Source organism: Pseudophryne corroboree, chromosome 8 (genome assembly GCF_028390025.1).
Source record: "Pseudophryne corroboree isolate aPseCor3 chromosome 8, aPseCor3.hap2, whole genome shotgun sequence".
Taxonomy (NCBI): Eukaryota; Metazoa; Chordata; class Amphibia; order Anura; family Myobatrachidae; genus Pseudophryne; species Pseudophryne corroboree.
The window spans coordinates 448,747,804-448,773,489 of record NC_086451.1 but is presented as its reverse complement, the minus strand read 5'-3'; the positions used below and the strand labels follow the sequence as shown (position 1 = coordinate 448,773,489).

The window sequence follows — 25,686 nt, the reverse complement described above, 5'->3', positions numbered from 1 at the left end:
TACTTATGGACGACGAGTGCACTGATGACACAGAGGTAGGTACAGCCGTGGCCTACCGTACTGCTGCTTATATATATATAATATACTGTATAACGGACCTGGTGGACACTGTCAGCAGACTGCTAAACTAGTATGAAGAAAAAAAAAATACCACAGGTATACAATGTAGATGGATGGATAGTATAGTATTACTTATACTTATGGACGATGAGTGACGACACAGAGGTAGGTACAACCGTGGCCTACAGTACTGCTGCTTATAAATATATATAATATACTGTATAACGGACCTGGTGGAGACTGCTAAACTAGTATGAAGAAAGAAAAAAAAAACACCACAGGTATACAATGTAGATGGATGGATAGTATAGTATTACTTATACTTATGGACGACGAGTGACGACACAGAGGTAGGTACAGCCGTGGCCTACCGTACTGCTGCTTATATATATATAATATACTGTATAACGGACCTGGTGGACACTGGCAGCAGACTGCTAAACTAGTATGAAGAAAGAAAAAAAAACCACCACAGGTATACAATGAAGATGGGTGGATAGTATACTATTATTACTTATACTTATGGACGACGAGTGACGACACAGAGGTAGGTACAGCCGTGGCCTACCGTACTGCTGCTTATATATATATAATATACTGTATAACGGACCTGGTGGACACTGTCAGCAGACTGCTAAACTAGTATAAAGAAAAAAAAAAACACCACAGGTATGCATGGTAGATGGATGGATAGTATAGTATTACTTATACTTATGGACGACGAGTGCACTGACGACACAGAGGTAGGTACAGCTGTGGCCTACCGTACTGCTGCTTATATATAATATACTGTATAACGGACCTGGTGGAGACAGCTAAACTAGTATGAAGAAAGAAAAAAAAAACACTACAGGTATACAATGTAGATGGATGGATAGTATAGTATTACTTATACTTATGGACGACGAGTGATGACACAGAGGTAGGTACAGCCGTGGCCTACCGTACTGCTGCTTATATATATATATAATATACTGTATAACGGACCTGGTGGAGACTGCTAAACTAGTATGAAGAAAGAAAAACAAAACACCACAGGTATACAATGTAGATGGGTGGATAGTATACTATTATTACTTATACTTATGGACGACGAGTGACGACACAGAGGTAGGTACAGCCGTGGCCTACCGTACTGCTGCTTATATATATATAATATACTGTATAACGGACCTGGTGGACACTGTCAGCAGACTGCTAAACTAGTATGAAGAAAGAAAAAAAAACACCACAGGTATGCAATGTAGATGGATGGATAGTATAGCATTACTTGTACTTATGGACGACGAGTGCACTGACGACACAGAGGTAGGTACAGCCGTGGCCTACCGTACTGCTGCTTATATATATATATATATATATATATATATATATAATATACTGTATAACGGACCTGGTGGACACTGTCAGCAGACTGCTAAACTAGTATGAAGAAAGAAAAGAAAAAACACAGGTATACAATGTAGATGGATGGATAGTATAGTATTACTTATACTTACGGACGACGAGTGCACTGATGACACAGAGGTAGGTACAGCCGCGGCCTACGTACTGCTGCTTATATATATAATATACTGTATAACGGACCTGGTGGACACTGTCAGCAGACTGCTAAACTAGTATGAAGAAAGAAAAAAAACACAGGTATAAAATGTAGACGGATGGATAGTATAGTATTACTTATACTTATGGACGACGAGTGACGACACAGAGGTAGGTACAGCCATGGCCTACCGTACTGCTGCTTATATATATATATAATATACTGTATAACGGACCTGGTGGACACTGTCAGCAGACTGCTAAACTAGTATGAAGAAAGAAAAAAATAACACCACAGGTATACAATGTAGATGGATGGATAGTATAGTATTACTTATACTTATGGACGACGAGTGCACTGACGACACAGAGGTAGGTACAGCCGTGGCCTACCGTACTGCTGCTTATATATATATATATATATATAATATACTGTATAACGGACCTGGTGGACACTGTCAGCAGACTGCTAAACAAACTAGTATGAAGAAAAAAAAATACACAGGAGTGTTTTTCAGGCAGACAAACGTATACTGGACTGGTGGTCACTGTCAGCAAAACTGTGCACTGTACTCCTGCTATAACTGCTCCCCAGTCCCCACAATTAGGCAGTGTGAGCAGTGCACTCAGCACAGATATATCATGCAGCAGTGCAGCACACTGAGTGAGCACAGATATGGTGGAGCGTTTTTTTCAGGCAGAGAAACAAAGGATTAAACTCACTGGTGGTATAATCAAAACCCTGCACTGTACTCCCTAACAATTATAACAATGTCACTCTTTGTCTTTTCTATTACGGAGAGGACGCCAGCCACGTCCTCTCCTTATCAATCTCAATGCACGTGTGAAAATGGCGCCGACGCGCGGCTCCTTATATAGAATCCGAGTCTCGCGAGAATCCGACAGCGGGATGATGACGTTCGGGCGCGCTCGGGTTAACCGACCAAGGCGGGAGGATCCGAGTCGCTCGGAGCCGTGTAAAAAAAAAGGTGAAGTTTGGGCGGGTTCGGATTCCGAGGAACCGAACCCGCTCATCACTAATATTTATACATGTGGCAGCATTGCATCCCACATAAAAACCTAAGGGGAATGCAGCTAGAGACACCCTTGGAGGGATTGCAGCAGGAATTGGAGATACTATTTCTCATACGTCCTAGAGGATGCTGGGGTCCACTTCAGTACCATGGGGTATAGACGGTTCCGCAGGAGCCATGGGCACTTTAAGACTTTTCAAGGGTGTGAACTGGCTCCTCCCTCTATGCCCCTCCTCCAGACCTCAGTTTTAGAAATGTGCCCAGGCAGACTGGATGCACTCCAGGGGAGCTCTACTGAGTTTCTCTGAAAAGACTTATGTTAGGTTTTTTATTTTCAGGGAGAACTGCTGGCATCAGACTCCCTGCTTTGTGGGACTGAGGGGGCAGAAGTAGGAATCAACTTCCTGAATAGTTTCATGGCTCTGCTTCTGGCTGACAGGACACCATTAGCTCCTGAAGGGTACTGAACGCTAGCTGCGGCTATGTGCTCACTCCCACAGCACGCCATCATCCCCCTCACAGAGCCAGAAGTCAGAAGACAGGTGAATGTTAGAAGAGAAATCTTCAATCAAGGTGACGGCTAAAGGTACCGCACGGCTGGGGGAGCGCAGCGCGCCATTGCTGCCCACACATACACAGGCACTGCAGGGTGCAGGGCGCTGGGGGGGGGGGCGCCCTGGGCAGCATAAAACCTTATAAAACTGGCTAAGAAAGGGCATAAGTTGCTGAGGCACAGTCCTATCCCCGCCAGTATAAATATTTCTGTCAAAAACTCTGAGGAGAAACGCGCCATTACGGGGGGCGGGGCTTCTTCCTCAGTCAGCCAGCACACTGCTCAGCGCCATTTTTTCTCATCCCAGAGCTGCAGAAACAAAGCTGGTCCTCCTCCACTGCTGAACAAGTATCAGGGTGTAAAACAGGGGGGGGCACAGTGAAATTTGGTGCTATATATTGTGTGATTACCATTATAAAAGCACTGCATGTCAGTGGGCATTTTGTGTTTCACAGACATTTATTACTGGCGCTGGGTTGTGAACTGCGAAATCCTATCTGTGTCCTTCTGACAGATTTTACTGTGGGTCTGTCCCCTATAAGTCCCGGAGTGTCTGTGGTGTGGTTGTGCACGTGTGTGACATGTCTGAGGTAGGGAGTTCTTCCCCTGAGGGAGCCATTTTAGGGACGCAGAGTTGTAATGTGGTGGCGCTGCCGACACAACACGAGCCTGAATGGGTGAAACAATTACGTGATAGTGTGAATCATATCAGTAAGAGATTAGATAAGTCTGAGAAAATCAGCAGAAAGCTGGAGAAAATCAGTGGAAGATTTGATTTTTCATAGTTCTGCCTTTTCATCCACAGGCAACCCCTCTGGGTCACATAAGAGACCATTTGCAATAGTTCATACTGATACCGACACGGACTCTGATCCCCGTGTCGACGATAGTGATTCCAGGGGGATAGATCCTAAATTGGCAAAAAGCTTTCAATACATGATTGTTGCTATACAGGAAGTTTTGGAAGTTACAGAAGCCCCTCCTGTACCTCAGGAGAAGGCGTATTTTTATCAAGAAAAGAAAATTAATGTCACTTTCCCTCCTTCTCATGAGCTGAATACTCTCTTTGAGGGAGTTTGGGTAAACCCTGAAAAGAAATTTCAGATTCCCAAAAAGATTCAGATTGCTTATCCTTTCCCGGCAGAGGACAGGAAAAGATGGGAGTCACCCCCCGTGTTAGACAGTGCCCTGTCGCGATTAACTAAAAAGGTGATTCTCCCTGCGCCTGGGACGGCTTCACTAAAAGAGCCGGCAGACCGCAAGTTGGAGACTACGTTAAAATCTATTTATGTGGCCAATGGTATGCTACTCAGGCCCACCATTGCTTGTGCGTGGGTGAGTAGTGCTATCGAAAAATGGTCAGACAACTTGTCATCTGACATTGACACAATAGATAGAGACGAGATACTCCTAACGTTAGGTCATATCAAAGATGCTGCTGCATACATGCTAGAGGCCATGAAAGATATTGGGCTCTTGGGATCAAAAGCCGCTACCATGGCAGTCCCAGCTCGAAGGGTGTTGTGGATTCGCAAGTGGAATGCTGATGCAGATTCCAAAAGAAATATGGAGGCTCTCCCGTATAAAGGTGAAGGCTTGTTTGGAGATGGGCTGGATGCGTTAGTCTCTGTGGCTACTGCAGGTAAGTCAACATTCTTGCCTTATGCTCCTGCACCAGCTAAAAAGACACCACTCTCAGATGCAGTCCTTTCGGCCCAACAAATACAAAAAGGTTAAAGGTTCCCCTTTCTTTGCAGGTAGAGGAAGGGAAAGAGGAAAAAAGTCTGCAACGTCTTCAGGATCACAGGAGCAGGAATCAACCGCTGCTTCTGCCAAATCTGCAGCATGACACGGGCTCCCTTGCGGGAGTCCGCTCGAGTGGGAGCACGTCTGAAACTTTTCAGTTAGATCTGGATTAAATCTGGCCTGGACCCATGGGTCTTACAAATAGTGTCCCATGGACACAAACTGGAGTTTCAAGACGTCCCCCCATGCCGATTTTTCAAATCGACCTTGCCAGCTTCTCTTCTGGACAGAGAAGTAGTAACAGCTGCAATTCAAAAATTATGTCAGGATCAAGTCATTGTCCTGGTACTCTTGTCACAGCAGGGAGAAGGTTATCTTTCAAGCCTCTTCATAGTTTCGGAGCCGGACGGCTCGGTCAGACCAATTTAAAACCTGAAAAATCTGAAACTCTACCTGAAAAGGTTCAAGTTCAAGATGGAATCTCTGAGGGCAGTGATTTCCAGTCTGGAGGAAGGGGACTTCATGGTGTCAGTAGACACAAAAGATGCTTACTTACATGTTCCCATTTATCCTCCTCACCAAGCTTAACTGTGATTCGCAGTACAGGATTGCCATTACCATTTCCAGACGTTGCCGTTCAGACTCTCCACGGCACCGAGAGTATTCACCAAGGTGATGGCAGAGATGATGGTTCTCCTTCGACAACAAGGAGTCAATATAATTCCTTACCTGGACGATCTCCTGATAAAAGCGAGATCCAGGGAACGGTTGGTGCAGAACATTGTACTCTCCCTGTCAGTACTCCAACAACAAGGTTGGATCATGAATTTTTTAAAGTCGCAGTTGAAACCGACGACAAGATTATCTTTTCTGGGGATGATACTGGACACAGAAGTGCAGAGGGTATTTCGTCCAGTAGAAAAGGCTCTGGAAATCCAGAGAATGGTCAAACAAATTTTGAAACAAACGAGAGTGTCGATCCATGGATCTCACCTACACATGCATCGGAAGATAATCATGTCCTCCAAAGCCAGGATTTTGCTCCTGTGGTGGCTACACAGTTCTCACCTGTTAGAGGGATGCAGGTTCGGGATTCAGGACTGGGTCCTAGTAACAGGGCCGGTTCTGGCGCTCTGAGTGCCCCGGGCTGCAATAGGGGCGTGGCTTCGTACAGGGGGTGTGGTCATTTACGCCCCCTGTACAGATTGATATGATGTGCGGTGCACGCTGACGTCATCGCGCACCGCACAGCAAAGGTCCTCTCCACGAAGGGAAACTAGACACGTACGCCTCTAGTTTCCCTTCAAAGCAGCAGTGGGGGGCAGCAGGCGTGCAGCGGGGGGCACACAAAGCTGCAGCGGATCTTGCCCTGGTGCGGCGCCCTCCAGGAGGCGGCGCCCCGGGCAAAAGTCCTGCTTGCCCGTGGCAAGATCCGCTACTGCCTAGTAACCACGGATGCAAGTCTTCCAAGGAAAATGGTCAAGTCAGGAAACCTGCCTTCACATAAACGTGCTGGAATTGAGAGCCATTTACAACGGCCTTCTACAAGCGGTACATCTTATTCAAGTTCAACCCGTGCAGATCCAGTCGGACTATGTAACACGTACATAAACCGTCAAGGCGAAACGAAAAGCAGACCGGCGATGGCAGAGGTGACAAAGATCCTCCTCTGGGCAGAAAGACATGCAAGAGCTCTGTCAGCAATTTTTATTCCGGGAGTCGACAACTGGGAAGCAAACTTCCTCAGCAGACACGATCTCCATCCAGGAGAGTGGGGCCTCCACCAAGAAGTCTTCGCAGAGGTGACAAGTCTTTGGGGAGTTCCTCAAGTAGACATGATGGCATCTCGTCTCAACAAGAAGCTTCAGAGATATTGTTCCAGGTCGAGAGACCCTCAAGCAATAGCAGTGGATGCACTGGTGACCCAGTGGGTGTTTTGGTCGGTATATGTCTTCCTTCCATTTCCACTAATACCAAAAGTTCTCAAAATCATAAGAAGAACAAGGGTTCGAGCAATCCTCCTTGCCTCAGACTGGCCAAGGAGGGCTTGGTATCCAGATCTTCAGGAGTTGCTCATAGAAGATCCTCGGCCTCTTCCTCCTCGCGAGGACCTGCTGCAGTAGGGGCCGTACGTGTATCAAGACTCGCCATGGCTACGTTTGACGGCATGGCTGTTGAGCACCGGATCCTAGCCCGAAAGGGTATGTCGTTCCCACTCTGATTCAGGCCAGGAAAGGAGTTATGTCTAAACATTAACACTGTATTTGGAGAAAATATGTGTCTTGGTGTGAATCCAAGAAGGCTTCTATGGAAGAGTTTGAGTTAGGACATTTTCTCCATTTTCTGCAGGCTGGTGTGGATGCAGGCCTAAGATTGGGTTCAATCAAGGTCCAGATTTCGGCCTTATCTGTTTTCTTTCAAAAACAATTGGCCTCCCTTCCAGAAGTTCAGACGTTCTTGAAAGGGGTTCTGCATCACCACTGTTGGCAAGTTCTCAACTCCGCCCTATCTTTATGGAAGATCAGGTGAGGGCTCTTGTGAGACAAGGCCCCCAACTCGGACACCGGCCTTGCGGATGCCAAGGCCAAAAGCATCACCACTTTCCAAGTGAGAAACTTCAACTCTATTTCCTGCAGAGGTTCAAACCAACTCGATTGAAGGAACTGCAACACCACATTTAGGTCCCATGGTGCCACAGGAGGCACAAATGGAGGTTTTTGTGCCTCCTGTGGCACCATGGGACCTAAATGTGGTGTTGCAGTTCCTTCAATCGAGTTGGTTTGAATCTCTGCAGGAAATAGAGTTGAAGTTTCTCACTTGATAGGTGGTGATGCTTTTGGCCTTGGCATCCGCAAGGCGGGTGTCCGAGTTGGGGGCCTTGTCTCACAAGAGCCCTCACCTGATCTTCCATGAAGATAGAGCGGAGTTGAGAACTCGCCAACAGATTCTTCCAAAGGTGGTTTCCTCTTTTCATAGAAAACCAACCCATTGTGGTGCCAGTGGCTACTAACACCTTTACTGAGTCAAAGTCTCATGATGTGGTTAGAGCTTTGAAAATTTATGTTGCAAGAACAGCTTGAATAAGGAAAACAGAGGCTCTGTTTGTCCTGTATGCTCCCAACAAGATTGGGTGTCCTGCTTCTAAGCAGCCCATTGCACGCTGGATCAGAGGGACGATTCAGCACGCTCATTCCACGGCAGGATTGCCGATACCGAAGTCAGTAAATGCCCATTCTACTAGAAAGGTGGGCTCATCCTGGGTGGCTGCCCGGGGGGTCTCAGCATTACATCTTTGCCGAGCAGCTACTTGGTCAGGGTCAAACACGTTTGTAAAATTTTACAAGTTTGACACCTTGGCCGATGAAGACCTCAAGTTTGGTCAATCGGTGCTGCTCTCCTGCCCGTACTGGAGCTTTGGTATAACCCCATGGTACTGAAGTGGACCCCAGCATCCTCTAAGACAATGAGAAAATAGTATTTCTCTAACGTCCTAGTGGACCTGGGGACTCCGTAAGGACCATGGGAATAGACGGGCTCCGCAGGAGACTGGGCACTCTAAAGAAAGATTAGGTACCATCTGGTGTGCACTGGCTCCTCCCTCTATGCCCCTCCTCCAGACCTCAGTTAGAATCTGTGCCCGGCCAGAGCTGGGTGCTCCTAGGAGGCTCTCCTGAGCCTGCTAGAAAAGAAAGTATTTGTTAGGTTTTTTATTTTCAGTGAGCCTCTGCTGGCAACAGACTCACTGCTACGAGGGACTGGGGGATCGAACACAGGTACCAACCTCGATCGTCCGTTCCCGGAGCCGCGCCGCCGTCCCCCTCGCAGAGCCAGAAGTACTGAATACCTGGAGAAGAAAGACGTCGAAATCGTCGGCATGAAGACTCCTGTCTTCACATAGCACAGCACCGCAGCTGTGCGCTATTGCTCCCTCTGCACACCACACAATCTGGTCACTGTAGGGTGCAGGGCGCTGGGGGGGCGCCCTGGCCAGCAATATTAATACCTTTGGGCAAAAAATACACATAAATACAGTCCCAGACTGTATATGTGTAAAACCCCGCCATTTTTTCACACAGAATAGCGGGACAGAACCCCGCCGCTGAGGGGGCGGAGCTTCTTCCTCAGCACTAACCAGCGCCATTTTATCTTCACAGCTCCGCTGGAAGCAGCTCCCCAGGCTCTCCCCTGCAGTATCCAGATACAGCAAGGGCAAAAGAGAGGGGGGGGGGGGGGGGGCACATAAATTTAGGCGCAAAAAGGCACATTATTGTGTTTATATCAGCAGCTACTAGGTGAACACATCTGATAGTGTTATCCCTGGGGTATATAGCGCTGTGGTGTGTGCTGGCATACGCTCTCTCTGTCTCCCCAAAAGCCTTTGTGGGGTCCTGTCCTCAGTCAGAGCATTCCGTGTGTGTGTTTGTGTGTGGGTGCGTGTGTGTGGTGTGTCGGTACGTCAGTGTCGACATGTTTGATGAGGAAGGGTAAGTGGAGGCGGAGCAAGTGCATACGGATGAGGTGTCGCCGCCGACGGCTCCGACACCTGACTGGATGGATATGTGGAAGGTGTTAAATAATAATGTAAACTTCTTGCATAAAAGGCATACTTGCCGATATACTGGCTGCTCTCTGCGGGAGAGAGCAGCCAGGTCGGCTCAGCAAGGAGGCAGGGGCAGGCTGTGACGTGGGGAGGAGGCGGGCTGGGGGCGGAGCAGGGGCGGGGTGGGGGCGGAGTTACTATGTCACACCCTTTAAACCACGCCCCCGCTCTGTAATGCCGCGATCCCTGGCATTACACTGCAGGGGGCGTGGCTATGATGACGCGGTTCAGCAAGAATCACGTCATCAACTGCCCGGACCGCCCACTTTACACAGTAAGTGGGCGGACGGGCAGGGTGACTGCTGCTCGGCCGGGAGACTTGCCTGCTCTTCCGTGGGGCCGGGAGGATCACCCGATTTTCGGGAGCCTCCCGGCCATTCCGGGAGAGTAGGCAAGTATGATAAAAGGTTTGATAAAGCTGAAGCCTTGGGACAGTCAGGGTCTCACCCAGTGCCTGATCCCACAGCTCAGAGGCCGTCTGGGTCTCATAAGCGTCCACTATCCTAGTTAATTGACACAGATGTCGACACGGAGTCTGCCTCCAGTGTCGACTATGATAATGCAAAGTTACAGCCAGATTGGCACTAAAGTAGTCAATATATGTTTATTGTAATAAGATAATTTGCATGTCACTGATGACTCATCTGTCCTTGACACAAGGGTGCACAGATGTAAGGGGAAGAAAGCTGAGGTAATTTTCCATCCTCTCATGAGGAAAAAGAGAAGGAATCTCAAGACAAGAGACTGCAGTTTCCCACAAGGAATTTTCAGGGAGTATCCTTTCCCCACTAGGGCCAGGATATGATGGGAATATTCCCCTAGGGTTTCACAAAAGGCAGCCCTGATGTTACAGCTATTCTCAGGGATCCTGCAGATAGCGTGCACATTCTGGTACACTACTCAGACCGGCGATTGGGTCGGCATGGGTTTATAGCGCTGTGGCAGCGTGGACAGGTACCTTATCAGCAGAGTTAGAGACCCTAGTATGTATATAGATATATATGGATATATGTATGGGGATATATATATATATATATATATGTATATATTTAAGATGCTGTCTTGAGAGATATGTATATATAAAACATGCCATAGAGACATGAGTATACTGGGTCCTAGTGTCACAGCTATGTCGATCTCTGCTTGACGTGTCCTGTACAATATGCAATGGACATATGATGCTGCCTTAAGAGGCATATGGAAGGCTGAGGATTGTGTGGAGAAGGGTTTGGTCTCCACGGCTATATCTGGGAATTCTGATATTTTGCCTTATATCCCTGCACGGCCTAGGAAAGAACGACATTATTAAATGCAGCTTTTCGAATAAAGAAACAAGAAAGTCCGAGATGCGTCCTTTCTTGTCAGAGCCGGGGGCAGAGAAAACAGAAGTCCTCCTTGGCCTCTACAAAAATCCACCGCATGTCGCTGGGGCTGCACAGGCGGAGCTAGGCCCGGAGGGGGCACGCCTTCGGAAGTTCAGCCACAAGTGGGTTCGCTCCCTGTTAGATCCCTGGGCAATAGATATTGTGTCTCAGGGATACAAGCTGGACTTTGAGAAATGCCCACTCACCGATGACCCTGCCGGCTTCCCCCCACGAGAGGGAAACAGTGTTAACTGCAATTCACAAATTGTATCTTCAACAGGTGGTGGTCAAGGTTCACCTCCTTCAACAAGGAGGGGGTTATTATTTGACCATGTGGTAGGCCAGAAACCAGATGGTTCGGTCAGACCTATATTGAATTTAAAATCCCTGAACATATACCTGAAAAGGTGCAAGTTCAACATGGAATCGCTAAGAGCGGTCGTTGTAAGCTTGAAGGGTGACTCGGGACATATAGGATACATACCTTCAGGTCCCGATTTATCCACCTCATCAGGCGTACCTCAGAATTGCGGTACGGGATTGTCATTACCAATTTCAGACGTTGCCGTTTGGTCTCTCCACGGCCTGGCGAATATTCACCAAGGTAATGGCGGAAATGTTGGTGCTCCTGCGGAAGCAAGGTGTCACTATTATCACGTATTTGGATGATCTCCTCATAAAAACGAGATCAAGAGAGCAGTTGCTGAACAGTGTATCACTTTCTCTGGAAGTCTGACTGCAACACAGCTGGATTATATATATATTCCAAAATCGCAGTTGGTTCCTACAGCTCATCTGCCTCTCCTAGGCATGATCCTAGACACAGACCAGAAAAGGGTTTATCTCCCGATAGAGAGAGCTTAGGAGCTCGTGACACTGGTCAGGAATCTATTAAAACCAAAACAGGTGTCAGTGCATCACTGCACTCGAGTCCTGGGAAGGATGGTGGCATCATAAGAGGCCATTCCCTTCGGCAGGTTCCATGCGAGGACCTTCCAGTGGGACTTACTGGACAAGTGGTCCGGATCACATCATCAGATGCATCGGTTAATCACCCTATCCCCCAGGGCCAGGGTGTCTCTCCTGTGGTGGCTGAAGAGTGCTCACCTTCTCGAAGGTCGCAGATTCGGCATTCAGAACTGGGTCTTGGTGACCACGGATGCAAGCCTCCGAGGGTGGGGGGGCAGTCACACAGGGAAGATATTTCCAAGGGCTGTGGTCAAGTCGGGAGACTTGACTTCACATCAATATCCTGGATCTAAGGGCCATATACAACGCCCTACGTCAAGCGGAGTCCCTGCTTCGCTACCAACCGGTTCTGATTCAGTCAGACAATATCACCGCAGTGACTCATGTAAACCGCCAAGGCGGCACAAGGAGCAGGGTGGCAATGGTAGAAGCCACCAGAATTCTTCACTGGGCGGAGAATCACGTACGCGCACTGTCAGGAGTGTTCATTCCGGGAGTGGACAACTGGGAAGCAGACTTCCTCAGCAGGCACGACCTCCAACGGGAAGTGTATTTCCTCCTCTTCCTCTCATACCCAAGGTGCTGAGAATTATAATGAAAAGTGGAGTGGGAACAATACTCTTTGTTCCGGATTGGCCAAGAAGGATTGGTATCCAGATCTGCAAGAGATGCTCACAGAGGACCCATGGCCTCTGCCTCTAAGACAGGACTTGTTGCAACAGGGGTCCTGTCTGTTCCAAGACTTACCGCGGCTGCGTTTGACGGCATGGCGGTTGAGCGCCGGATCCTAGCAGAAAAAGGCATTCCGGATGAGGCCATTCCTACGCTGATAACGGCTAGGAAGGACGTGACAGCGAAACATTATCACCGTATATGGCGAAAATATGTTGCTTGGTGTGAGGCCAGTAAGGCCCCTACAGAGGAATTCCAGCTGGGAAGATTCCTACACTTTTACAGTCAGGTGTGACTATGGGCCTAAAATTGGGGTCCATAAAGGTCCAAATTTTGGCCCTATCCATTTTCTTTCAAAAAGAACTGGCGTCTTTACGGCAGGTTCAGACGTTTGTTAAGGGAGTGCTGCATATTCAGCCTCCTTTTGTGCCACCAGTGGCACCTTGGGATCTCAACGTGGTGTTGAATTTCCTAAAATCTCACTGGTTCGAACCACTTAAAACAGTGGAGCTGAAATATCTCACTTGGAAAGTGGTCATGCTGTTGGCCTTAGCTTCGGCTAGGCGTGTGTCAGAATTGGCGGCTTTGTCATGTAAAAGTCCCTATCTGATTTTCCATATGGACAGGGCAGAGTTGCGGACTCAATTTCTGCCTAAGGTGGTGGTTCTTTCCACATAAACCAACCTATTGTGGTGCCTGCGGCTACTCGTGACTCGAGGACTCCAAGTTGCTGGACGTAGTCCGGGTTTTGAAGATCTATGTGAGTAGAACGGCTGGAGTCAGGAAAACTGACTCGCTGTTTATACTGTATGCACCCAACAAGCTGGGCGCTCCTGCTTCAAAACAAACTATTTCTCGCTGGATCTGTAACACGATTCAGCAGGTTCATTCTGCGGCAGGATTGCCTCAGCCAAAATCAGTAAAGGCCCTTTCCACAAGGAAAGTGGGCTCTTCTTGGGTGGCTGCCCGAGGGGTCTCGGCATTACAGCTTTGCCGAGCAGCTACTTGGTCAGGGTCAAACACTTTTGCAAAGTTCTACAAGTTCGATACCCTGGCTAAGGAGGACCTTGAGTTGCTCACTCGGTGCTGCAGAGTCATCCGCACTCTCCTGCCCGTTTGGGAGCTTTGGTATAATCCCCATGGTCCTTACGGAGTCCCCAGCATCCACTAGGATGTTAGAGAAAATAAGAATTTACTCACCGGTAATTCTATTTCTCGTAGTCCGTAGTGGATGCTGGACGCCCGTCCCAAGTGCGGACTTTCTGCAATACTTGTATATAGTTATTGCTTTATAAAGGGTTATTGTTATGTGGCATACTTTTGAGTGATGCCTAGTTGTTGTTCACACTGTTAACTGGATAAGTTGATCACAAGTTGTACGGTGTGATTGGTGTGGCTGGTATGAGTCTTACCCTGGATTCCCAAATCCTTTCCTTGTAATGTCAGCTCTTCCGGGCACAGTTTCCTTAACTGAGGTCTGGAGGAGGGGCATAGAGGGAGGAGCCAGTGCACACCAGATAGTACCTAATCTTTCTTTAGAGTGCCCAGTCTCCTGCGGAGCCCGTCTATTCCCATGGTCCTTACGGAGTCCCCAGCATCCACTACGGACTACGAGAAATAGAATTACCGGTGAGTAAATTCTTATTTTTAATACCTACCAGTAAATCCTTTTCTCCTAGTCCGTAGAGGATGCTGGGTACCCGACCCAGTGCGTACTTTACCTGCAGTTTGTTTATTTATAGTTACACAAGTTGTGTTACAATTGTTTTCAGCATGTTGCTGCAAATGGTTCATGCCTGTTGGCGTGTGTTATGTTGAATGCCATGTTGTGCGGCATGTTTGAGGTGTGAGCTGGTATGAATCTCACCATTAGTATAAAAGTAAATCCTTTCCTCGAAATGTCCGTCTCCCTGGGCACAGTTCCTATAACTGAGGTCTGGAGGAGGGGCATAGAGGGAGGAGCCAGTTCACACCCTTTGAAAAGTCATAAAGTGCCCATGGCTCCTGCGGAACAGTCTATACCCCATGGTACTGAAGTGGACCCCAGCATCCTCTACAGACTAGGAGAAAAGGATTAAAATCCGATTATTTTCTCCTTCTAAAATGAAAGTAATGTTTCATGTTTGTGGCTTGATCCCAAAAAATATATTTTGGGAAGCATCACCACAAATATCATTTGCTAAATGGCCAACACAGTATGTATATTGGTAAAGATTTTAAAATGCATTTTTATTTATCCCCCATCTATAGATGCTGCAGAAGACAGAAAATAGGATTTTGGTACTTACCAGGTAAATCCTTTTCTTTGAATCCATAGGGGTCACTGGAGTACTCTTGGGATATGGACGGCGTAGCAGAACAAAGGCACTGAATATTTAAATTTAGAACTCTCCACCCCTCCATATCCCAGAGTACCTCAGTGTACGAACCCAGTGTTTTTACTGAGCGAACTACTATAGAGAGGTTGACAATGGAGAATTCCTATAACATAACGGACAACAACAAAGTTGACCCATAACGTTAATGTCAACTAAACCGTTGACAGCATAACCGATAGACCTTTATAGTTTGAACCAATCGGTGAAAATGTGTTACCATAAGCTCCTTTGAGCTTAATACAAACCAGGTAAAACGTGTTACCCTAAGCTCCTCTGAGCTTAAAACAACCCAGGTAAAACTGCTCTGGGTGGGCGTCCAGTGCCCCCTATGGATTCAAAGAAAAGGATTTACCTGGTAAGTACCAAAATCCTATTTTCTTTTTCATCCACTAGGGGTCACTGGAGTACTCTTGGGACGTACCAAAGCGTCCCTCGTGGGCGGGAGAGCTGTTTGACACTTGTAACAGTAGGCAGCCAAAGCTAGATGCTGATGCCGCAACCATTCATAACGTGTAAACGTGCACAAACGTGGTGCACTGAAGGCTATGTAGCCGCGTCGTAGACGCTCCACGACCCGCTGGGTCTGACATTCCCACAGAACCTGTGGGATGAGCTATTACTGACGTAGGCGATTGTAACTTAGCCTTAAAGTAAGCCTGACTTGTAGTCCTTATTATCCAACTGGATAATGTCTGCTGAGAAACTGGCTAACCCCAGTTGGCAGCATCATAGAGAACAAACAACGTATCCGTATCACGTACTGTAGACGTTCGGGACATATATAAACGCGTAATGCGTGTACCACATTCAGAATTCTAGAATGTGCTGTCAACACAGGAACCACTATTGGTATATTGATGTGAAGAATAAGAAAGCGGAATTCGTCCGAAGATATGCTTTGTCATGAGAAAACTCAAATACGGTGGCTTGGAATACAAGGCACCCAAATATGAAAACAAAACCCTTGCCGAAGCTAAGGCTAGAAGAAAAATGTTTTCCCAAGTGAGAAACTTAATCCCCATTTGTTGTAAGGGTTCAAAATATGAAAACTGTAAGAAATCTGAACCCAATCTCAAGTCACCTGGCGCTGTAGGTGGGATAAATGGAGGCTGCACTTTGATGACACCTTGTAGAAAGGTGTGTACAGACGCAATAGAGTCAAACGTCTTTGAAAATAAGTTGACCACACAGATACCTGCACCCTCAGTGCAGATAAACGCAGTTCTCCATCCCACCCCGTTTAACAGAATACGGGTAACTTGAAGGATGATGTCGGAAACTTCCGAGCTTTACCACCTATATAAGCACACCAAATTTTGTAATAATGAGCTGCCTTAAGCGGCTTACTAGCTCGTAACATGGTTGGTATAACCGATACTGTAATGCCCTATTTCTTTTCTTAAGAGGGCGGTCTGAACCCCCACCCCGTCAACCGCAGCTGCGGTACATAGGTAATAGGTACATAGGTAACTATGGGTAAAAGAACGTTCCCTGTTGTAACAGGTTGGACGTATTATGAGCGGGCCAAGATCGTGTGCAAGTATTCCTTGGAGATTCGAGAAGCAAGCTCTCCGAAACCCATGAGATATCACTAGTATGACTGTGACGAACTGTCTTATGATCCGTTTTGGCAACGGAGAGAGCAGCGGAAAATGGTGGAGCCAGATACACGATGCTGAATGACCACACGAATGTGAGAGACTCCACCGCCACTGCCCTTGTGATCTGTCGTTTTGTACACATACTGAGCTTTTGTAATTGTGGCGAGATGCCATCATGTATACCTGAGGGTAACCCCCTTCTGTGGACTCACATATGAAACACCTCTGGATTTAATGTCCAGTTTTCAGGATATAAATCCTGACAGGTGAGATCATCTGTCTAACAGATGTCCACTCACGGAATGAACCCCGTTGACATCATCACATAATGGTGTTCTGGGCAATTGAGGATTCGAGTTACCTGCCGCATTGCCATGCGGCTTCTTGGTTCTCCCTGGTTGTTGTGTATGCAACTCCCGTTGCGTTGTCTGACTGCCCTTGGTCAGACTGAAAGCGAAGCATGTAGTGCATTGTAAATTGCACGGAGTTCCAGGACATTTATCGACAGCAATCTGTCGTGATCCGTTTTAGAACCTCTGTCGCTGATCTTTTTTAACTACAACTCCTGAACCTCTGAGACTCTCGTCCAGAGTATATACACCCTCGCCCCTCTGTGGGAAACGCGAGTGAAGGCCGGCGAACAAAAGCGCTTTGAAACACATCATTATTCGTAACAGGCGAATACACCAATGTACCGCTAGTGTGCGTGTTTTGCACTAATTACTAGATGTACATTTGTTCTTGCTGGTGTAGTAGGTAAATGTCTTTGATTTACCGTATTCATAATCTTACCTAGGAATTGACGTCGTTCAGACGGAATTAGATGCGATTGTTTTTGAACTTGATCTGCCACCGCAGTATACATTAGTAGCGCAAGTTAGAGGAACTCTGTTGAGACAGAGTTCTTATGAGCAGATCGTCTAAGTATGGAACGATTGTCACTGTCAGGACTCTGAGATGAGCTATCATCACCAACATCACTTTGGTAAATACCCGAGGCGTTGACAAGAAGCCAAACGGTAGACCTGAAATGGTTAATGGTTGTGGCGTTTTGCAAACGCTAGAACCTGTGATGACCAAACCGGAATGGGTAAATACGCATTGTGAAGATCAAGTGCAATTATGCCATTTTGTGGCTCCAATATGCAAATACTAACCGCAGAAAATCCATTTTCAAACTGCAGTAAGTGACTTGCTGATTGAGATTGCGACGGAGCTGTCTGGTTTTGTTACCCCAAACAGAGGGGAATAAGTAACCCTGACTCTGTTGGTGTACTACTGCCTGGTTATAAAGACAGCTGAAAACCAGCAGAGACTAAATGGCAACCTGCCAAACCGTTCGACAGAGGCAGTCTTGTCCTTTAATCTGTAAATAGCTGAGACATCCATGAGTTGAAGTCTGGAAACCCCGCAAATGTAACATGTAAAGACGCGCTTCCACAATTGGAAAAGAGGTCATCAAGCCACTGGCTTGCTGACTGTAGCGTCCTGTCGTTACAAGGCGTGACTGTTTTGTACCACCGCCTTGAAAAAACTGAAGTCTAAAGGGATTAAACGCCGGCACAAGTATTTCCGTTTTGATACTGGATGCGGTAATGGCTGAATATCAAATTTAGGACCAAACAACTTCTGGCCTTGTCGTGCTGAAACGAGCGACGATGAAAAGTGAGAATCGAAGTAACCGGCGTTAGCAGAAGCTTTACAGATATACTCTGCAGCTTCTTTTAACAGTGATCTCATTGTTTCCATACATAGAGTCTAGTGACCCAAATGTATCTTGGGTCTTTATAATGTTTGACACAGACGCATTTACCAATGGCGGATCGCGTCATTTTGGAAACGATTAAATAGTGGTCAAAGTCTACTCAGTCTCTGTAAAAATGGAGACATTGACTCACTGGGATTTAGCAATGTATGTTGTCAAAAACCCCGCACTATCTGAGTGCTGGTCTAATGTACCCTTCTCACTCGTAGTTATCGGTGTGAGATTTGACATAGAATCGTGCATTAAATTATAAGACCAGTTAAATAAACACCCTGGTACCCAAAGGGAAATTGGCCCTTTGGAAAGACTGTCTTTTGTTAGAGCTGGCGGAGTACTTCCGAGACTCCGATGTTACCGCTCTTTTAATTTGAATTGCCCATGCTTATAGGATTTTTAAAATTATTTTTAGTCTGCGCCAGAGCCTTACTCGCTATGCAGACAGACACCACAATAGGCAACGGACAGACACTTGCACGACTTATGTCATATATATATTTTATTGTATATGAAACTCATGGTTGTTTCTCTCTACGGAAATCTTTAGTAAAAGGCGAAAGATTTATTCGATCTGAAGAGAAACCAGAGTATTCTTTATGTGAAAAGCAGTTCACATGGGCATGTGAAACCCGAACCAAATTCCCACTAACACCCCTGCGCCTCTGGTGGCTTAGAGATGTAGGGCAGGAATGTTCCAGAATTACACACTGGAAAACAACAGGAAGCATGGTTAAAATGGCCCCTTTGCCATGCTGACCCTGATAATCACAGAACAAATTACAAATGTTTCCGTGTTAATATAGCCTATTATACAGTATAATCACAGGCCGGGTACAACACATGCTCTATGAATAAATATATATAAGCTCATAGCCTATGATAATTACAGACATTAATATATTTATACAGCATTAATATAGGCTCAATAGCCTATTATACAGTGATAACCACAGACCTTAATATAGGCTCCATAGCCTATTATACAGTGATAATCACCGACATTAATATATAGGCTGAATAACCTATTATACAGTGTTAATAACAGCCTTTAATATAGGCTCAATAGCCTATTATACCGTGAAAATCACAGACAGTAATATAGACTCAATAGCCTATTACTGCCAGGACAGGTAACAATACATTATAAATACCTGTGACATATATATATATATACACTGTGCTGCTGTTTATATATTTGATCCGCCAGCTTCCACCGTGCCTCTTCCCCCCTGTAACGCTGTGTGTCTGCGGGAAGCCTGCACTGGCACTTGTCACCGTCTCTGTACTGAGACTGAGGGAGCGTCTGCGGCCGTATGGCGCTGGGCGGCCGGACGGAGCTGGGCGGCCGAACTCTCTGCGGGAAGCCTGCACTGGCACTTGTGGGTGGATGGTGCTGGGCGGCCGGACGGAGCGGCGGTCATACTTAGACTGAGGGAGCGTCTGCGGCCGTATGGCTTCCCCCCTGCTGGGCGGCCGGACGGAGCTGGGCGGCCGAACGGAGCGCTGGGACGGGCGGCTTGCAGACGTAGCGGCTGGGGCTTGGCGGGCGTATGAGCGGCGAAACAGCATATTAACCCCAACATAGTGGGGCGGCAGCCTGCGCTGACCGCCCCGTTCCCCAGCCTACCTTGCTTGCTCCTGATCATGGCTGCGACGGGGCTTCTTATGTGTAAGCTCCGTCCAACTTCAGTGATGTAACTCATGGCTGTGACGGGGCTTCTTCTGTGTAAGCTCCGTCCAGCTCTGTAGTCCTGGCTGCGACGGGGCTTCTATGTGTAAGCTCCGTCCAGCTTTCCAGTCAGCTTTCCAGTGATCTATGGCTGCGACGGGGCTTTTCTGTGTAAGCTCCGTCCAGCTCTCTAGTCCTGGCTGCTCTTTGCAGGAGCAGTGGGCTGCCTGTGGCTGTGAGGGTGCTCTTTGTGAGGACCGACACGCCATGCGCTGCCCGTGCAGCGGCACTATCCCGGACCCATGTCTTTCTTGAAACTGGGAAGGGATGTGCTATTAAAAAAAAAATTAAAAATAAAAATGAAAAATTAATAAAATCTTCCAACAAGTGTGGGAATCCCACAAGCCGATGTTAGTGCTTTGAGCACAGAAAAAACACTGGGTTCGTACACTGAGGTACTCTGGGATATGGAGGGGTGGAGAGTTCTAAATTTAAATATTCAGTGCCTTTGTTCTGCTACGCCGTCCATATCCCAAGAGTACTCCAGTGACCCCTAGTGGATGAAAAAGAAAAGCTGCAATTCGACAAGAGCTGCAGCTAATGCAGCATCATGTTGCAGGAGTGGCAGCCTGCCTTTAATATATTAGCTAATTTTAATTTAATTTTTTGTTTACTTTGTATTACAAATTATGTGTTAATGCTAATTATTATTTTCTGTTTTCAGCAAATTGTTTAAAAAAATGTGATTGTTTTTTTCTATCTATCTATCTATCTATCTATCTATCTATCTATCTATCTATCTATCTACCTATCTATCTATCTATGGGGGTAATTCTGAGTTGATCGCAGCAGGAACTTTGTTAGCAGTTGGGCAAAACCATGTGCACTACAGGGGAGGCAGATATAACATGTGCAGAGAGAGTTAAAGGCCCTACACATTTAAAGATCCGCCGTCGAGCTGCCCGACTGCGGACTGCGGATACGGACGACGGGCGACCCGGCGGCGGCGGGGGGGGGGGGCAGTGACGGGGAGAGTGAAGTTACTTCACACTCCACGTCACACGGCTCCATAGAAGTGAGGCAAATATGGACGAGATCATCCATATTGGCGTGCATGCACAGCCAACGGGGCGCCAGCGATGAACGAGCGCGGGGCGGCACATCGTTCATCGCTGGTGACTCCACACTCAAAGATATGAACGGTATCTTGTTCAATAATAAACAAGATCATTCATATCTTTGAGGATTGTCGCCCAGTGTGTAGGGCCTATTAGATTTGGTGGTTTATTTTGTTTCTGTGCAGGGTAAATACTGGCTGCTTTATTTTTACACTGCAATTTAGATTGCAGATTGAACACACCACACCCAAATCTAACTCTCTCTGCACATGTTACATCTGCCTCCCCTGCAGTGCACATGGTTTTGCCCAACTGCTAACAAAATTCCTGCTGCGATCAACTCAGAATTACCCCCTATCTATCTAATGTGTTATTGGTAGTCAAACATTTGTGCACAGAACAGTTAAGCCATCAGACTAACTAACTTGTTCTGTTTGATGTCTTAATTGCTTAATTACACATAATTAGTTAGATTGTGTTAATCAACTAGTTAGACAACAGAAAGAAATACGCATAGAAAGTAGTGATGTGCACCAGAAATTTTTCGGGTTTTAGGTTTTGGTTTTGGGTTCGGTTCCGCGGCCGTGTTTTGGGTTCGAACGCGTTTTGGAAAAACCTCGCCAAATTTTTTTTTTTGGATTCGGTTGTGTTTTGGATTCGGGTGATTTTTTAAAATAACCCTAAAAAAAAGCTTAAATCATAGAATATGGGGGTCATTTTGATCCCATAGTATTATTAACCTCAATAACCATAATTTCCACTCATTTCTAGTCTATTCTGAACACCTCACACCTCACAATATTATTTTTAGTCCTAAAATTTGCACCGAGGTCGCTAGATAGCTAAGCTAAGCGACACAAGTGGCCGACACAAACACCTGGCCCATCTAGGAGTGGCACTGCAGTGTCACGCAGGATGGCCTTTCCAAAAAATACTCCAAAAACAGCACATGACGCAAAGAAAAAAAGAGGCGCAATGAGGTAGCTGTGTGAGTAAGCTAAGCGACCCTAGTGGCCGACACAAACACCTGGCCCATCTAGGAGTGGCACTGCAGTGTCACGCAGGATGGCCCTTCCAAAAAATACTCCCCAAACAGCACATGACGCAAAGAAAAAAAGAGGCGCAATGAGGTAGCTGTGTGAGTAAGCTAAGCGACCCTAGTGGCCGACACAAACACCTGGCCCATCTAGGAGTGGCACTGCAGTGTCACGCAGGATGGCCCTTCCAAAAAATACTCCCCAAACAGCACATGACGCAAAGAAAAAAAGAGGCGCAATGAGGGAGCTGTGTGAGTAAGCTAAGCGACCCTAGTGGCCGACACAAACACCTGGCCCATCTAGGAGTGGCACTGCAGTGTCACGCAGGATGGCCCTTCCAAAAAATACTCCCCAAACAGCACATGACGCAAAGAAAAAAAGAGGCGCAAAGAGGGAGCTGTGTGAGTAAGCTAAGCGACCCTAGTGGCCGACACAAACACCTGGCCCATCTAGGAGTGGCACTGCAGGGTCACGCAGGATGGCCCTTCCAAAAAATACTCCCCAAACAGCACATGACGCAAAGAAAAAAAGAGGCGCAATGAGGTAGCTGTGTGAGTAAGCTAAGCGACCCTAGTGGCCGACACAAACACCTGGCCCATCTAGGAGTGGCACTGCAGTGACATGGCCTGCAGGACTATTGGCTTTCCTGGGTAAGGAGGAAAATGACACTGAGGGAGTTGGTGGTGTGGTTTGCGCAAGCTTGGTTACAAGAGGAAGGGATTTACTGGTCAGTGGACTGCTTCCGCTGTCGCCCAAAGTTTTTGAACTTGTCACTGACTTATTATGAATGCGCTGCAGGTGACGTATAAGGGAGGATGTTCCGAGGTGGCTAACGTCCTTACCCCTACATATTACAGCTTGACAAAGGCAACACACGGCTTGACACCAGTTGTCCGCATTTCTGTTGAAATAATTCCACACTGAAGAGCTGATTTTTTTGGTATTTTGACCAGGCATGTCAATAGCCATATTCCTCCCACGGACAACAGGTGTCTCCCGGGGTGCCTGCCTGAAACAAACCACCTCACCATCAGAATCCTCCTTGTCAATTTCCTCCCCAGCGCCAGCAACACCCATATCCTCATCCTGGTGTACTTCAACACTGACATCTTCAACTTCACTATCAGGAACTGGACTGCGGGTGCTCCTTTCAACACTTGCAGGGGGCGTGCAAATGGTGGAAGGCGCAAGCTCTTCCCGTCCAGTGTTGGGAAGGTTAGGCATCGCAACCGACACAATTGGACTCTCCTTTGGGATTTGGGTTTTCGAAGAATGCACAGTTCTTTGCTGTGCTTTTGCCAGCTTAAGTCTTTTCTTTTTTCTAGCGAGAGGATGAGTGCTTCCATCCTCATGTGAAGCTGAACCACTAGCCATGAACATAGGCCAGGGCCTCAGCCGTTCCTTGCCACTCCGTGTCGTAAATGGCATATTGGCAAGTTTACGCTTCTCCTCAGACGCTTTTAATTTTGATTTTTGGGTCATTTTACTGATCTTTTGTGTTTTGGATTTTACATGCTCTGTACTATAACATTGGGCATCGGCCTTGGCAGACGACGTTGATGGCATTTCATTGTCTCGGCCATGACTAGTGGCAGCAGCTTCAGCACGAGGTGGAAGTGGATCTTAATCTTTCCCTATTTTTTTAACCTCCACATTTTTGTTCTCCATATTTTAATGCGCACAACTAAAAGCCACCACAGGTATACAATGTAGATAGATGGATAGTATAGTATTATATTACTTATGGACGACGAGTGCACTGACGACACAGACAGCTATGGCCTACCGTACTGCTTATATATATAATATACTGTATAACGGACCTGGTGGACACTGTCAGCAGACTGCTAAACTAGTATGAAGAAAAAAAAAAACACCACAGGTATACAATGTAGATGGATGGATAGTATAGTATTATATTACTTATGGACGATGAGTGCACTGACGACACAGAGGTAGGTACAGCCGTGGCCTACCGTACTGCTTATATATATAATATACTGTATATAACGGACCTGGTGGACACTGTCAGCAGACTGCTAAACTAGTATGAAGAAAAAAAAAACACCACAGGTATACAATGTAGATGGATGGATAGTATAGTATTATATTACTTATGGACGACGAGTGCACTGACGACACAGAGGTAGGTACAGCCGTGGCCTACCGTACTGCTTATATATATAATATACTGTATAACGGACCTGGTGGACACTGTCAGCAAACTGCTAAACTAGTATGAAGAAGAAAAAAAAACACCACAGGTATACAATGTAGATGGATGGATATACTATAGTATAGTATTATATTACTTATGGACGACGAGTGCACTGACGACACAGAGGTAGGTACAGCCGTGGCCTACCGTACTGCTTATATATATAATATACTGTATATAACGGACCTGGTGGACACTGTCAGCAGACTGCTAAACTAGTATGAAGGGGAAAAAAAACACCACAGGTAATATACAATGTAGATGGATGGATAGTATAGTATTATATTACTTATGGACAACGAGTGCACTGACGACACAGAGGTAGGTACAGCCGTGGCCTACCGTACTGCTTATATATATAATATACTGTATAACGGACCTGGTGGACACTGTCAGCAGACTGCTAAACTAGTATGAAGAAAGAAAAAACACCACAGGTATACAATGTATATGGATGGATATACTATAGTATAGTATTATATTACTTATGGACGACGAGTGCACTGACGACACAGAGGTAGGGTACAGCCGTGGCCTACCGTACTGCTTATATATATAATATACTGTATAACGGACCTGGTGGACACTGTCAGCAGACTGCTAAACTAGTATGAAGAAAAAAAAAAACAGTCCAGTGTTGGGAAGGTTAGGCATCGCAACCGACACAATTGGACTCTCCTTTGGGATTTGGGTTTTCGAAGAATGCACAGTTCTTTGCTGTGCTTTTGCCAGCTTAAGTCTTTTCTTTTTTCTAGCGAGAGGATGAGTGCTTCCATCCTCATGTGAAGCTGAACCACTAGCCATGAACATAGGCCAGGGCCTCAGCCGTTCCTTGCCACTCCGTGTCGTAAATGGCATATTGGCAAGTTTACGCTTCTCCTCAGACGCTTTTAATTTTGATTTTTGGGTCATTTTACTGATCTTTTGTGTTTTGGATTTTACATGCTCTGTACTATAACATTGGGCATCGGCCTTGGCAGACGACGTTGATGGCATTTCATTGTCTCGGCCATGACTAGTGGCAGCAGCTTCAGCACGAGGTGGAAGTGGATCTTAATCTTTCCCTATTTTTTTAACCTCCACATTTTTGTTCTCCATATTTTAATGCGCACAACTAAAAGCCACCACAGGTATACAATGTAGATAGATGGATAGTATAGTATTATATTACTTATGGACGACGAGTGCACTGACGACACAGACAGCTATGGCCTACCGTACTGCTTATATATATAATATACTGTATAACGGACCTGGTGGACACTGTCAGCAGACTGCTAAACTAGTATGAAGAAAAAAAAAACACCACAGGTATACAATGTAGATGGATGGATAGTATAGTATTATATTACTTATGGACGAC

The 25,686-nt window shown here is 46.5% G+C and overlaps 1 long non-coding RNA gene and 1 pseudogene across 1 annotated transcript in view; both read right to left on the bottom strand.

Moving 5' to 3' along the window:
• The window catches only part of LOC134947954 (uncharacterized), a 171,398-nt gene that overhangs the window by 59,820 nt on the left and 85,892 nt on the right, over positions 1–25,686 (bottom strand). The gene's annotated exons all lie outside the window — the stretch shown is intronic.
• On the bottom strand, positions 18,748–18,872 carry LOC134953763 (U5 spliceosomal RNA; annotated as a pseudogene).